General features: G+C 37.8%; 1 protein-coding gene across 2 annotated transcripts in view; it reads right to left on the reverse strand.

The window, feature by feature from the left end:
* The window catches only part of LOC107788842 (putative U3 small nucleolar RNA-associated protein 11), a 29,364-nt gene extending 27,640 nt beyond the window's left edge, over positions 1-1,724 (reverse strand). For both annotated transcript variants that reach the window (XR_001648712.2, XM_016610571.2), the window contains exon 1: positions 850-1,724. The gene's annotated coding sequence lies outside the window, so the exon portion shown is untranslated. The remainder of the gene's footprint in view (positions 1-849) is intronic.
* Positions 1,725-13,293: the final 11,569 nt, after the last annotated feature.

A 13,293-nucleotide genomic window follows, 5' to 3' on the forward strand; every position in this document is an offset into this window, starting at 1 on the left:
ATATGAGACGAGTTACGTTGTCGTACACCCATCATTTTTACACATCGCAAATCGCACCACGTGAAACGCACCTGCAATCTACAATGTGTTTAATGTTTATTATTGTTTGAAGTTGTGGTCGAGTCACGCGAAACGCACACTCCAATTGGGGATTACTTATGATGACTATGCCACGACAACCGTACCCATAGTCACGATGATTATTATTAACGCGCCTAAAACAAACTATGGTATTCATAATTGTTTTCCTAAACTAATTTGGGGTTACTGGAGGATCAAGAGTTTATGGATGGATGATAGCTTATAATTAAACCACATTTCTTATTTCAATTAACCACATCGATGTGGATTTTTAAACTGGAAAACTGGCACAAGTCAAAATTTGTTTAGGCACTCAAATTGGACTTTTAACAATTACATATACATATAAAAATGGACTTCAAGTAATAGTTTAAACGTCTTCTGCCTTATAGAGGAAGAACAGACCACTGGCTCATTGAGCGAGCCCAAAATAAATCTGACCAGGGGTCGAAAGTCTGTTAGGGCTGCAAAATTTATTTAAAGCTTCGTTGGGCCAGTTTTTAGGCCCAATGACTGGGAACCAAACTTAATGACTCAAGACTTCATCTATCATTGAAAGAAAAATATAGTAATTTAAGCATAATCCCAAAATGAATATATACGATTCAAATTCTAATTACAACACCAATCTCTCATAACTAATTTGCCATTCAAATACGCTAGTAATAACTATTCTAACAAGGCTGGTCAATGAACTTCAGTTTAACTCATACGAATTTCTATAGCTAACCATTGAAACCTCGAGCTGTTAAATGTATGAAAAAAAACTATGAAACTCATACACTATATACTTCTACAATTTAAAGTGCTGTATTGGCTCCTTTAGAGATGACTCCGACCAACTCGTGGTCAAATCCATCCATGCCGCCACATCTTAATACCATTTTTTAGCACAAATCATTAGTTAGACAATAACAGGCTATAGAAGATGATGAACTGATTAATACAATATTTTTAACAAACTAAAATAGTTTCAACAGACAAAAATCAACCAAGGAGGAATACTAATGAGTCTAGAGCACACTGGACAACCAATTCAAGTAAGCAAAAGTTAGGGCAAAGGGTTCTGGCTTGCATTATTCAACACATCAAACAAGCAGAAACAAACCATAATGAAGTTAGTTAAATTTCGATCCACTAATCGACAGACTAATAATAAGAGAATCAACATATGAATACAGTAAATGTTTAGGATTTCATGGAAACAAATAAAGAGATTGATTCATTCATGTCAAAAACAACAACTCAATTTTACAGATGAGCACCTGATTACTGCAAGATAGACAAGATAGAAAATAGATCTCTGAAGTTGAGAAGTGCAGCAGAAAAACACAGCTTAAACAGTAGCAGCCAATAGCAGTGGAAAAAGTATACATGAGCTTTGATTTTCAAACCAAAAATCCAGCAGTAAAACCAAAGACCAATGAAACTCTAATGCGGAATCATAGCCAAATGAGAGGGAAGTTCTCAATTTTTAAAAAGAAGAAAAATTGAATTTCAAATCTGTTTCCAAGTCAGTCTCAAAATGAAGGAAAAGAAATCTGAATTTCAGAGATTTCTTAGGGTGAAAGTCTGTTTTGAATCCAGAGAGAGTAAAAATGAGAGGAGATGAGGTCTTATATCGAGAATGAAATCTGTTGTGTGCACAGAAAAATCAGGGAATAATTCTAGAATGTTAGTCCCTAAAATTTGGGAATAAAGCATCTTTTCTGCTGAAAAGGGACATCTGTCCCTGTTTCTAGATAATTCTTTTTATTTCCTACCCTTTTTACTTTTGTTTTTACCTCTTTTCCACCCCAAGTTTTAACTAATTTGCATTTTAATCCCTTTTACTTCCTTCTAACATTTTTTCAGTAGCTCAAACAAAAAATTTCCTAAATTTCTATCTCATTTAACCCATTTAGACTTTTGTTAATTATAAACAAACTAAACACAAAAGATTCGACCAGATTGGAAATCAAAATAGAGCAAACAATGTGCAAAAAATCAAACAATTTAACCAATAAACCCTAATTCAAACATGGTGACTAACAAAATCAGGATTGACTAGCCTACAAGATAATTATTATGCAATTAAAACTATTAACCTAACTAGGTAAAAACAATATGTGAAATGTCTACTAAAAATGCAAAAATAGGGATTCATTTGAAATCAACCAAGAACAATTAATCTGAGACAAAGAAAAGGTCGAAAGGTTACCGATCGATGCCATATAGACGCAGGTTAGAAGAAAACTGAGGATATACCAAACTCTGCCAGGCAGAACAAATTCCGGTGGCCGTGAGATGAACTTAGACCAACATCAATCGATTTCTCTCATCAAGAGCAATCAATTGATGTAAGTTTCGAGTTCAAACGGGTCGAGATTGAGGAGAAACTAGAAAAGGACAAATTTAGGTTTTTTCGACCTTCTTAGATCTACGATTCGACCAATTCGATGGGGCTTTTGAAGAAATTGAAGGTGGATTATAGCTGAGAGAGTGCTGGAGGTTGTAAGGTGGTGATTTGGAGTCATTTGGAGAGTGCCGCCGGTGAAGGGTTTTGGGGCGGCTAGGTTTTGAGTGGGGGAGATGAGAGTGGTCTTTGAGAATGAGAGAAATCATTTTGGGGGAGTGGGCCGGTTCGGACAGTTAAAAGGGAGATAGGAAGGGAGTTGCGAGCCGCTGGATTAATGGAGATGAAGTGTTGAGATTTAAGGGATCAAAATGGGGTCGTTTTGGGTTGAGGGTGTGGACCGGATTGGACCATGAGTATTGGATTGGGCGGATTTGAGAATTGGGCCGCTAAAATGGCTATTGGCCCAAATTATGAGTAAATCAAACAAAAAAACCCCTTATCTTTCTTTATTTCTTTTTCTCTTGATTTTTAAATCCTAAACAAATTAAATAAGAATCCTAAATTTGATCCTAAATTAGTCTAATTCGTAAAATTAATCTTACTTAATTATTTTCCATTAACTTACCACTATTTAGTTTAAAACTAAAAGCAAAAATGTTAACAAGACCATTGTATTTTTTTGTAATTTTTGTTTAATAATGCAACTAATAAAAACCTAAAATGCTATGCAATAAAGATTTGGACATTTTATGGTACTTTCCATGATTTTTGAAATATTAAATATACACAAAATGCAATTAAAATACAAACAATAATTAACAAGAAATTCCTTAAAATTCTATAAAAATTAGAAATAATTAGAGAAAAGAAAAAAAAAAACTATTTTTGCAAAATTTGTAGGAGTTATTTTTGTGAGGCAAAAATTACGTGCTCACAATGGGAATTCACTAATTACGCGGGCTGCTGGGTGAAATAGCTTGGGCCGGGTATGAGAATTCGCTAATAGGTGGGCCACATAAATAGTCTGGGCCGCATGGGTAGGAAAAGTAAATAGTTTGGGCCTGGGTATCAAAGGATAAATAGTTTGGGCTTAATAGGTATAAGTGAGATTTCGAGTAGACAGTCCATGAAAAACCGAAGTGTTCAATAGCTTAATACGTACCTTTTAAAAAAACTAGTCTCTATACTCGTGCGTTGCATGAAAATTTAAGTCAAACCTGTAATTGCATATGTTTTTAAATAATAACATTTGTGAGACTAATAAAATGGATTCTTTTAAAAATGTATATAATAAATTACCATAATTAGTGAACTATTCCCTCCATTCACTTTTACTTGTGTACTATACTAAATATATTTTTTTATTTTTACTTGTCAATTTTAGCAAATCAAGATAAAATCAACAAAAAATTTCCGTTTTATCCTTATCATTAACTATTCCTTCCCAAATTATTTCCCAAGACTTTTTAAAATGCTATTATTATTAAGGTTATTATGATGAAATATGTACTTTATTTATTATTTCTTAAGGGATGTGCCAGGTTCATTGTGGACAACTTAAATTGAACGGAGGGAGTAATATTTGAAGTCAGAATTCGCCCAAAGGATCGCCATTAAAATAGTTACATGTAATTTTTTGCTACATTACCTTTATTTATTAAAAGATACAAGCATGTTATTGGTCCTTTTTTGTGTGTGTATATTTTTGTTGCACTTTTATTGATATCTCTAAGGCGGTGTCGTTCGCAGGGGTGAAGCTACATCGTCCTAGGGATGGTCAATTTACTACTCTTCGTCAAAAAATTATAATGTATATATAAGTAAAATATTAGATTTTACAGGTATATAATAACATATATTGAACATACTTTGTCGGAATTTTTTTTTAATTCTTTCAAGTTTGAACAACGTTAGAGAAATTATCTATCTTTATATGGTTAAACTATTATAGCAAGCAAAGAAGAAATTGGAAGGTTTGAAAGCTGCGATATTTCAACAAATAAAGATAATAGTTCAAAGTTGGATAAAATTGTATGTGATATTTAACATTTTGTTCAATACTTAGGATGTCGACTTCAACTAAAATTTATTATTTGACCACAATTGTGTAATTGGAATTTTAAAGCTAAATACACTAAACTTTCCCATAGGCCAACGTGAGTCGTGACAATAAATCATCTTGAAAAGGGATAATACTTAATAGATCTTTTACTGAAATTAGAATCCTAAAATTAATACTTATCATTCTACTAAGCCAATGTCCTCTCAATTTCTAAGATTCCCTAGTTGGTTAATGCCTATATCTCTTTATAGTTGAATCCTATTTTTACTTTCATCTAATAAGTAACAGAGCTCGCACATACAAATTTACTCTACAAAACCTTTGAACTTTATGAGATGAATATACCTCATAAAGCTGATGTACTTTAGTAATGGTTCTGAACTTTAGTTTTCATATGAATTTAGAGTCTGACCCTCGTGTTATTTGCTTAGAAGAAGATGATAAAATTTGAAGTTAATTTTTGTCACCGTAGGCCTGAACAAGGTAAATCGAAAAATTAGACCTATATCATTGGGATTCAAGGGTTAAAAAAATTAGTGATAAAAAACCAAGCAAAAAATCTAAGAAATAAGAAGAACATGAGATAAGGATTAACAGAAAGTTTGAACACCTATTGATATTCATGAAGCAAATAATTTGAACGGGGTCAAAAGGTTATTTTCTTAATTTTCGGAGAAACTTATACTCTGAAGTAAAGATTTAAGCGCTGGGGAAGGTGGAAAATAAAAATTATACTTGTTACGATCCGGAATTTTCACCGACGGGACCGTGATGGTGCCTAACATTTCAGTTGCTAGACAAGCCAACGTTAGAGAATCATTAAACGAATTCCTTATTTCCATTCAGTAAATAACAATAATTAACTAAGATAAAATATGATAAGTGCGGAATAATATAAAAACTGTATTAATTACTACCACCCGGATCTGGAGTCACAATTCACGAGCATTCTAGAATTTACTACAAGTAATAGTCTGATAGAAATACAACTGTCTGAATGAAAGAAACAGTAGAACAGAAAAGAGAGACGGGGACTTCAAGGTCTGTGAACGCCGACAGATCTACCTTGAATCTCTGGATAGCGGTCCAATAGCAAAATCTCGATCAACCCGAGCCGGTACCAAAATCTGCACAGAAAGTGCAGAGTGCAGTATCAGTACAACCGACCCCATGTACTAGTAAGTGTCAAGCCTAACCTCGACGAATTAGTGACGAGGCTAAGGCAAGGCACCTACAAATCAACCTGTACAATTTAATAGTGTATATGCAAATAACAGTAATGAAAAGCTAGACAACAATTATCGGGAGGGGGAAACATGCTGAGGGAAATACGAGATAAAGAATTACAGCAGAATAATAACTAGTACAACCAATATACTATGAATCAACAGAAACAACGAATACAGTAAAGGAAAAATGCACGGCATCATCCTTCGTGGTTTTACTCTCAATCTCACCATAAAATCAATAGAAACAGCACGCCATCACCCTTCGTGTATTAACTCTCATATCATGGCACGACATCACCCTTCGTGCATTAACACTCACAATATGGCATGGCATCACCCTTCATGCTTTTACACTCACAATATGGCATGACATCACCCTTCGTGCATTAACACTCACAATATGGCACGACATCACCCTTCGTGCATTAACACTCTCCCTCACCATAACGCAATGCATAAATAACAACAGGGAGGTAAAATAACAAGTACAAACCTTACTTCAACATTTGGTTCCACAAATATCAATCTTAACTTTGAAATAAATACTCAATTATCACCAGAAAATCCGTAAACATAATAAGAACGGTCAATTTAACAACACTAGTGTAAAAACATAGCAATTAGGCATAGGAAGAAACAATGTAAGAAAAACGGAAGAAACATGGAAAAGAAAACAGGTAATTTGACGGCGCATAAGTACTCGTCACCTCACCTATACGCCGCTCGCATGAATTTCACATAGCAAATAGTCTAAGGTTCCTAATTCCCTCAAGTCAGGATTAGACACAACACTTACCTTGTTCCAAGAGCCACTTAATTCTCAATCATAGCTTTTCCTCTAGAATTCACCTCCAAATCACTCGTATCTATTCAAAAATGACTCAATAATATCAAATATTACTAAAGGAATCAATTACATTGTATAAATTAATTTTTTCAAATTTTTCTCCTAAAAGTCAAAAAATCGACCCCGGACCCGCTTGGTCAAAACCCGAGGTTCGCACCAAAATTCATTTATCCATTCACCCCCGAGCCCGAATATATAATTGGTTTTGGAATCCGACTTCAATTTGAGGTCTAAATCCCCAAATTTCTGAAATCCCTAGTTTCTACCCTAACCCCTAATTCTACCATGAAAACTCTAGCTTTTAGGTTGATAATTCATAAAATGTAATGGGTAATTGAAAGAAAATAGTTTAGAATCACTTACCAACACTTTGGGGAAGAAAATGACTCTTGAAAATCGCCCCTACCCGTTTAGTTCTTGAAAAATGTTGAAGAAATGGCTTAAACCCGTATTTGATTCTGTTTTAAATGCTGGGCGACAGTGTGCATCGCGTTTGCAAGGCCACTATCGCGTTCGCGAAGAGCATTGGCTACCAAGCCTTAGCGTTCGTGAGACAGTGTTCGCGTACGCTACCCTCTGGCCTTCGCATTCGCGAGGCATTGCTCGCGTTCGCGATGAAAGAAAGACTGACTCCCCCCACCCCCGCCCAGTTCCTAACACTATGCGTTTGCCATGCGCTCGTCGCATTCGCGAAGGGTAATGCTCCATCGCTTTGCATACGTGACCAAGCCTTTGCGTTCGCGAAGAAGAAAATTCCGGCCTCATCAGTTTACTCTTGGCATTCGCGAGAGGACCTTCGCAAATGCGAAGAAGGACATGCCAAAACACCAAAATCTGCAGAAAACCAGATTTTTCAAAGTCCAAAACATCTCGTGGCTTATCCGAAACTCACCCGATCCCTCGGGGCTCCAAACCAAATATGCACACAAGTCTAAAAATATCATACGAACTTGTTCGCGCGATCAAATCTCCAAAATAACACCTAGAACTACGAATTTAGTACCAAATCAAATGAAATTCTCAAGAACATTTTAAAATTTCTATCTTCACAATCGGACGTTCGAATCACGTCAAACCAACTCCGTTTCTCACCAAATTTCACAGATAAGTCTTAAATATCATAATAAACCTGTACCGGGCTCCGAAAGCAAAATACAGACCCGGTACTAACAATGCCAAACGTCAATCAATTCTTAAAAATAAATAATTTTCAGACTTTTAATTTTTATCAAAAATTCATAACTCGAGCTAGGGACCTCCGAATTCGATTCCGGGCATACGTCCAGGTCCCATAATTCGATACGGACCCATCGAAACCGTCAAAACATAGATCCGAGTCCGTTTACCAAAAATGTTTACCGAAGTCAACTAAAATCAACTTTTAAGGCATAAATTCTTATTTTCATCAATTTTTAATATAAAAGCTTTCCAGAAACATGTCCGGACTGCGCACGCAAATCGATGAGGGTAAAAATGAAAATTTTAAGGTTTAAGAGCGTAGAATCGAGTTCTAAAACATAAGATGACCTTTTGGGTCATCACATTCTCCACCTCTAGAACAACCGTTCGTCCTCGAACGGACATAGAAAAGTACCTAGGCTGGGGAAAAGGTGGGGATATCTACTCTGCATATCGGACTAAGACTCCCAAGTGGCTGCCTCAATAGGCTGACCTCTCCACTGCACTCGAACTGAAGGGTAACTCTTTTGATCTCAATTGGCAAACTTGTCGGGCTAGAATAGCTACCGACTCTTCCTCGTAAGTCAAATCCTTGTCCAACTGGACCGATATTAGGCTTGGCACTACTCGACCGATATTAGGCTTGGCACTTACTGGGTACCGATTATGGTATACTCATGCTACTATCTGCACATGTTTTTCATGTGCAAATCCAGGTGCTCCTTATCAACCGCATTGTCAGTTAGCCGAGACAGCTTTGGAGACTTTAAGTTATATCTATCGCATCCGCAGACCTCGGAGTCCCCTTCTACTCTTCTCAATGTCCATTATTTTATGTATTTTTCTTTTGATAGACTTTGATGTATAGAGACACTAGATTTTCCTTCTGTAGTTTGTGATTCACGATGTTCCGGGTTTTGGGATTTCTGTGTATTTTTGAATAGTTGGTTATTGTACATGCCAAGCGGCATGGTACCCAGTTATGTTGTTATTGCTACAGTTAGTTGTTAAATTTATGTTTTCATTTCATTATTCCACAAATGTTAGGCTTACCTAGTCGTAGAGACTAGGTGCCATCATGACGTCATATGGAGGGGAAATTGGGTCGTGACAAGTTGGTATCAAAGCTCTAGATTCATAGGTGTCGTGAGTCACAAGCCGGTTTATTAGAGTCTCGCGGATCGGCACGGAGATGTCTGTGCTTATCTTCATGAGGCTATGGAATTGTTAGGAAATTTCACTACTTTGATTCCTTATCGTGCGAAGATTGTTGACTTAAAAATTTCTAAACTTCTATATTCTATTCTCTCACAAATGGTGATGACAAGTACAATCGGATTTGATGACCAGGCACCCGCGCCCCCTGCTAGAGCTGCGAGAGGCCGGGTCCGGGGTAGAGGTCGAGGACGTCCACGTGGTGTAGCCAGAGCACCCGCAAGAGTTGCTACAGAGGAGCCCCCAGTAGCTCTAGTTGGAGGGCAGACACCTGAGGTACCTGTTTCTGCACCAGCACTCCAAGAGACTCTAGCCTAGTTTCTGAGCATGTTCAGCACCTTAGCTCAGGCTGGATTGATTCCACTTGCTCCTGCCACATCTCAGGCCGGGGGAGGAGCACAGACTCCTGTCGTCGGTACTCTAGAGCAGCGGGTTCAGGTTGACCCGGTTCTAGATATTGTACCAATGCAGCTGGTAGATCCAACTCAGCCCGAGGTTAGGGTAGCAGCTTCTGAGGCGGAGCAACTCAGACTTGAGAGGTACAGGAAGTACCACCCACCTATCTTCAGCGGATTGGCTACAGACGATGCTTAGGGTTTTCTGGAGGAGTGTCATCGTATTCTCCGTAGTATGGGTGTAGCGGAGATGAGTGGGGTTTCTTTTACCACCTTTCAGCTTAGAGGAGCAACCTATCAGTGGTGGCGTGCTTATGAGTTTAGTAGTCCGGCTGAGGCAACTTCACTTACATGAACTCTTCTGCCTGGACTGAACTGTGCGAAGTCGATCCTGAATAATCTTGACCTTATCCAAGGCATCCTGTACTAAGTCTGTGCCCAACAATCGAGCCTCCTCTGGCTCGAACCACCTAACTGGCGACCGGCACCGCCTACTATATAATGCCTCAAAGGGAGCCATCTGAATGCTCTAATGGTAACTGTTGTTGTAGGCGAACTCTGCAAGTGGCAAGAACTGATCCCAAGAACCTCCAAAGTCTATAGCACAAGCGCGAAACATATCTTTCAATATCTGAATAGTGCGCTCTGACTGTCCAAGTCTGTCTGCGGATGAAATGTTGTACTCAACTCAACCCGCGTACCCAACTCACGTTGTACTGCCCTCCAGAAGTGCAAGGTGAACTGCGTACCTCGATCAGCAATGATGGACACGGGCACACCGTGAAGACGGACGATCTCACAAATGTAAATCTCTGCCACTCGCTCCGAAGAATAGGTAACCACCACAAGAATGAAGTGCGCTAACTTGGTCAGCCTGTCCATAATGACCCAAACTGCATCGAACTTCCTATGAGTCCGTGGGAGTCCAACAACAAAATTCATAGTGATACGCTCCCACTTCCACTCAGGAATGCCTATCTTCTGAAGCAAACCACCAGGTCTCTGATGCTCATACTTTACCTACTGACAATTTATGCACCGAGCTACATATGCAACTATGTCCTTCTTCATTCTCCTCCCCCAATAATGCTGCCGCAAGTCCTGATACATCTTGGCAGCACCCGGATGAATAGAATACCGAGAACTATGGGACTCCTCAAGAATTAACTTACGAAGTCTATCCACATTAGGCACACAAACACGACCCTGCATCCTCAAAACTCCATCATCTCCAACAGTAACCTGCTTGACAATATGGCACGGCATCACCCTTCGTGCTTTTATACTCACAGTATGGCACGGCATCACCCTTCGTGCATTAACACTCATAATATGGCACGGCATCATCCTTCGTGCATTAACACTCTCCCTTACCATAACGCAATGCATAAATAATAACAGGGAGATAGAATAACAAGTACAAACCTTACTTCAACATTTGGTTCCACAAATATCAATCTTAACTTTAAAATAAATACTCAATTATCACCAGAAAATCCGTAAATATAATAAGAACTATCAATTTAACAACACTAGTGTAAACACATAGCAATTAGGCATAGGGAGAAACAATGTAAGAAAAACGGAAGAAACATGGAAAAGAAAACAGGTAATTTGGCGGCGCATAAGTACTCGTGACCTTACATATACGCCGCTCACATGAATTTCACATAACAAATAGTGTAAGGTTCCTAATTCCCTCAAGTCAGGGTTAGACATAACACTTACCTTGTTCCGAAGGCCACTTAATTCTCAATCACAGCTTTTCCTCTAGAATTCACCTCCAAATCACTCGTATCTATTCAAAAATGACTCAATAATATCAAATATTTCTAAAAGAATCAATTATATTGCATAAATTAAATTTTTCAAATTTTTCTCCAAAAAGTCAAAAAATCGACCCCGGGCCCGCTTGATCAAAACCCGAGGTTTGGACCAAAATCTATTTACCCATTCACCCCCGAGCCCGAATATATAATTAATTTTAGAATCCGACATTAATTTGAGGTCTAAATCCCCAAATTTCCGAAATTCCTAGTTTCTACCCTAACCCCTAATTCTACCATGAAAACTCTAGATTTTAGGTTGATAATTCATAAAATATAATGGGTAATTGAAAGAAAATGGTTTAGAATAACTTACCAATACTTTGGGAAAGAAAATGACTCTTGAAAATCGCCCCTACCCTTTTAGTTCTTGAAAAATGTTGAAGAAATGGCTTAAACCCGTGTTTGATTCTGTTTTAAGTGTTGGGCGACAGTGTGCATCGCGTTCGCAAGGCCACTATCGCGTTCGCGAAGAGCATTGGCTGCCAAGCCTTCACGTTCGCGAGACAGTGTTCACGTAGGCTACCCCCCGGCCTTCGCGTTCGCGAGGCATTGCTCGCGTTCGCGATGAAGGAAAGACTGACTCCCCCCAGTGCCTAACACTACGCGTTCGCGATGAGCTCGTCGCATTCGCGAAGGGTAGTGCCCCCATCGCTTCGCGTTCGCGACCAAGCCTTCGCGTTCGCGAAGAAGAAAATTCCGGCCTCATCAGTTTACTCTTCGCGTTCACGAGAGGACCTTCGCGAACGCGAAGAAGGACATGCTAGAACACCAGAATCTGCAGAAAACCAGATTTTGCAAAAGTCCAAAACATCCCGTGGCCTATCCGAAAATCACCCGAACCCTCGGGGTTTCAAACCAAATATGTACACAAGTCTAATAACATCATACGAATTTGCTCGATGATCAAATCACCAAAATAACACCTAAAATTATGAATTTAGTACCAAATCAAATAAAATTCTCAAGAACACTTTAAAATTTCTATCTTCACAACCGGACATCCGAATCACGTCAAACCAACTCCGTTTCTCACCAAATTTCACAAATAAGTCTTAAATATCATAATAAACTTGTACCGGGCTTCAGAACCAAAGTACGGACCCGGTACTAACAATACCAAACGTCAATCAATTCTTAAAAACAAATAATTTTTATAAAAAATTTATAACTCGAGCTAGGGACCTCCGAATTTGATTTCGGGCATCCGCCCAGGTCTCATAATTCGATACGGACCTACCGGGACTATTGAAACATGGATCCGGATCCGTTTACCAAAAATATTGACCGAAATCAACTAAAATCAACTTTTAAGGCATAAATTCTTATTTTCATCAATTTTTAGCAGAAAAACTTTTCGGAAACATGCTCGGACTGTGCACGCAAATTGAGGAGGGTGAAAATAAAATTTTTAAGGCTTAAGGGCACAGAATCGAGTTCTAAAATATAAGATGACCTTTTGGATCATCGCAATATTCGAGACAACTGAAAGATTAAAGAAGTTAGAACATGTAATAGAAGAGTATTCACTTGCAAGAGAATTTCGAGAATGCATACCTTTGTCTAGTCTATCCTCTTCATGCTCCAGCAACATAGATATACTTTAGGATATATTTGCACCATAAATATATATATATATATATATATCATAAGCAAGTATCTGGATATAGCTAGTCACAGATAATACAACGTGTTAATCCCATACAATAACGATAAAGATAAACCTACAGCATCATCATTAGTTATCTAGTTAACAGCAAAAAAAGATATAAAGAAGGAAGTTCTAATAATTCATATCACCCCAAGAGACCTAAGAACTCATTAATTCCTAAAAAATTGATGTGATTAATCTAATGTCGTATAATAATAAAATTGTTACTGTTACTAATCATACCTTTTGAAAACTTTGCCCAAGAATAATTTTTGTGTAATATTCCCTAAAAATCTATGATGAAATAATAGCTTCTTTTATAGAAAAAATTGACAATCCTTATTCTACATGAATTCATGCAATAAATATAAATCATATACAAACTAATAAAATCCGAAGTGTATTAGATGTCTCCAGGTTTGCATGTCGGCAAGCCGGCTATTTTGCAAACTTTAGAGTGATATTTGATT

Source organism: Nicotiana tabacum, chromosome 4 (genome assembly GCF_000715075.1).
Source record: "Nicotiana tabacum cultivar K326 chromosome 4, ASM71507v2, whole genome shotgun sequence".
In the NCBI taxonomy this organism is placed as follows: domain Eukaryota; kingdom Viridiplantae; phylum Streptophyta; class Magnoliopsida; order Solanales; family Solanaceae; genus Nicotiana; species Nicotiana tabacum.